Raw genomic sequence first — 2,872 nt, 5'->3', positions numbered from 1 at the left:
ATTTCCATCAGTACAGCTGTATGAGTCATTTCACACAAAACAATCCACATCTTTAAAGGGCAGTCTCCAGACAGGAAGATAAAACAACAGAGTTTTATCTTAGCCAAAGAGAATTACTGCTGGTACCTATTGGGAATAAGAATAATAAAACTGGGAATAAGAATAATGTGAATGTAATAGAAATCTGACAATAGCACATAAAATAATGTCGATGTGCAATCTGAAGAAAACTAGCAATTGAAAGGAATTATTCCAGGCTAGCAGTAGATGCCTTTAGAGTCCCACAAGCATGTGAAAATGATGACTTGTTTATGGGTTATCACCTACTACAGATAAAGATCATCAAGCATTTTGGACAATATCTGGCAGCCCATGCTCAGGCTAGCTCAATTTGAAAGACAGGACTCGTGACTGCAAACATCTTCATTATCAAGTTGTACTTACCCTTTGGAGGAGAAAGGAACTAGAGGGTAGACGGCATCAATCCAATGATGTATATTTTCATGAGATCTGCTGCTTTCTCAGGACAAAACACTCAGCACTCGAATAAAGCTATTTCATAGTTAGTACGTAATATCAAAACCACCAGTTTAGCTGAAAAAAAAAAACCCCATAAAGCAGGTAAGGAAGAGGGGAACTAATTACCCCGTGGGAAAAATGAGTAAGTGCAGTAAAAACAATGCAAAATAAATAGGTTTGAAATTCTAGATACAGAAATTGACGATTCAGAACTTGTTTTAGATCATTCCGTTTCTGACAGCATTTAGATGTTTTAAGGTATTAGCATAGTTATGTCTACTAGAGGCTGAGTACCGGTGTGATGGCAGATGTTGGATTTATCACATATTTGATGGTTAACTATAAAAGGAGTTATTTTTCCTAAATCAAATATCTATTCTACAATTACCCATCTCTCAAGTATGAAATTTCCAAAAAGTAGGAATATCGTGAATGAAATTTGTTTGCCATAGCAGATAAATATGGATGCAGAAGATCACTTGCACAAATTCTTATCAGAAGCATTATATTATGAATATTATTATTATTGTCTTGTAGTTAATGTCTGTACCTAAAAATCTTGGGCCAGTCTGCCTTGAACCTAGGTGTGTACTGTAACAATTAGGACATGTCACTCCTTCCTTCATTTTAAATTAGTGCTACTCTTCTAATTGCAGCAGAATAGAACTTCTTCATCCAAAAAAAGGATTGTTTCAAGTCAATAGCAACTTATCCATTCATTTCAATGGGTTTCAATTCAAATCCTGCCTGGATTTGGAAACACAGACCCAAGCAGTCACCTAAGAGTATATAAAGGGTTCTCATGATCTAAAGCCAAGGTAGAAGATGAGAATACAAAAAATAAGCATCATTAAGGGCTTTGATTTTTTTTTTTTTTATTTATGAATGTCAAAAAGACAAACATAGACAAGAAAAATAACAATAAGCACTTATTAGTGTCAATTTGGAATAGGATCTGCTAATTTATGTTTGCTTACCTATAAGCAAGCATAAATAATTCATTATCTGTGAATGTAAATTGATTTTACAGCTTCTAAGCCCCACAGCAACACCTCAAGTCTCAACAATAGCGCAAAACCTACAAATGCTGATGAGACAAAGTGATTTTTTTTTCCACAGTCCTGACATACAATGCCTATTACTGCCTATGTAATTTTCCATACAGAAAATCATCTCTCAGTCTATCCCAATCCATCTTTATATGAGGTAGAAATGTAGATAAAGAGTAGGTGAAAAGTCATAGTATATCTTATTAAAGCAATTCCTTTAGAAGGTATAAATGGTACAAGGAGAGAAGCAATACTGAAAAGTCCTCGAAATATTTTCTCTACACGTGCAGGCTGCAGTAGGTGTCATTTGACTTTCTAACTGTATCTAAAACCTGAAACAGACAGGGACAAGTGCAGCCATCAGGCATGAAGACTGGAGACCTACAACGGAAACAAAGAGGACCTTTAGGAACTCCCTGATATGCTCCAATAATCTTGTCAAAGATGATCAAATAACTGGACATGTGTGCTATGAAAGAGAGTGAAAGTATACGGGACAAAAATATTCTTTAGCAATGAGTTTGCTTCTTTCAGAATTCATACTACTCCCTGTGGCTGACAACAAATTGTTGAAACTGATCCAGACATTCTCCTAGAAATCTGGAAAACTCTTATTGATAAAACATTCGAGCTGGTTTTCATATTCATTCCAGTTTTCGATCTGCTTCATGTGCTTTCACAGAATATTAAAACAAAAAAAACCACAAGGAAATAGACAAAAGAATACCTTAATTTTGTTAGTTACTTGTCCTAGTTATTCCTGAGGACCTTCTAAATCATTGTTATTCTAATTCTGATTTCAGAAAAGCAATTGTTGGGGAAACAGTATAGAATATCAATGCTACCGATGACTGCAGAAGGACAGATCTTTGGTTTCCTGAATAAATACAGACACACTGAATACTTCACTGGAAATTTCTGTTAATTCCTTCATTAACTGACAAACAGAATTGTCTTTCAATCATGAATAAAATGATTTTTTTAATGTACTTTGGGAACCCTCCGGATCTGAAGCAAAATATTAATGTAGAAAACATTTCCTTGTGTTGCATTGGAAAACATTAGGATATCAGATTAAAGAACATGTATTTATTTATTCAGTATGCTATATCAGTAACACAATATGGACACACATATAGCCAGCATCTCCCTGGTTTTACAGAAGTATAAAAAACTTTCCTAGAGATGCGATCCTAAAGTGATAAAAATCCAGGTGGCTAGATGATGGTAGAGCAGTGGATGTGATCTACCTTGACTCCAGTAAAGCATTCTCCCACAGTCTCCCACAGCATCCTTGCTGCCAA

The sequence above is a fragment of the Antrostomus carolinensis genome, unplaced genomic scaffold (assembly GCF_000700745.2).
Source record: "Antrostomus carolinensis isolate BGI_N321 unplaced genomic scaffold, ASM70074v2 scaffold13834, whole genome shotgun sequence".
NCBI lineage: Eukaryota > Metazoa > Chordata > Aves > Caprimulgiformes > Caprimulgidae > Antrostomus > Antrostomus carolinensis.
Note: the sequence above shows the minus strand (reverse complement) of the source record.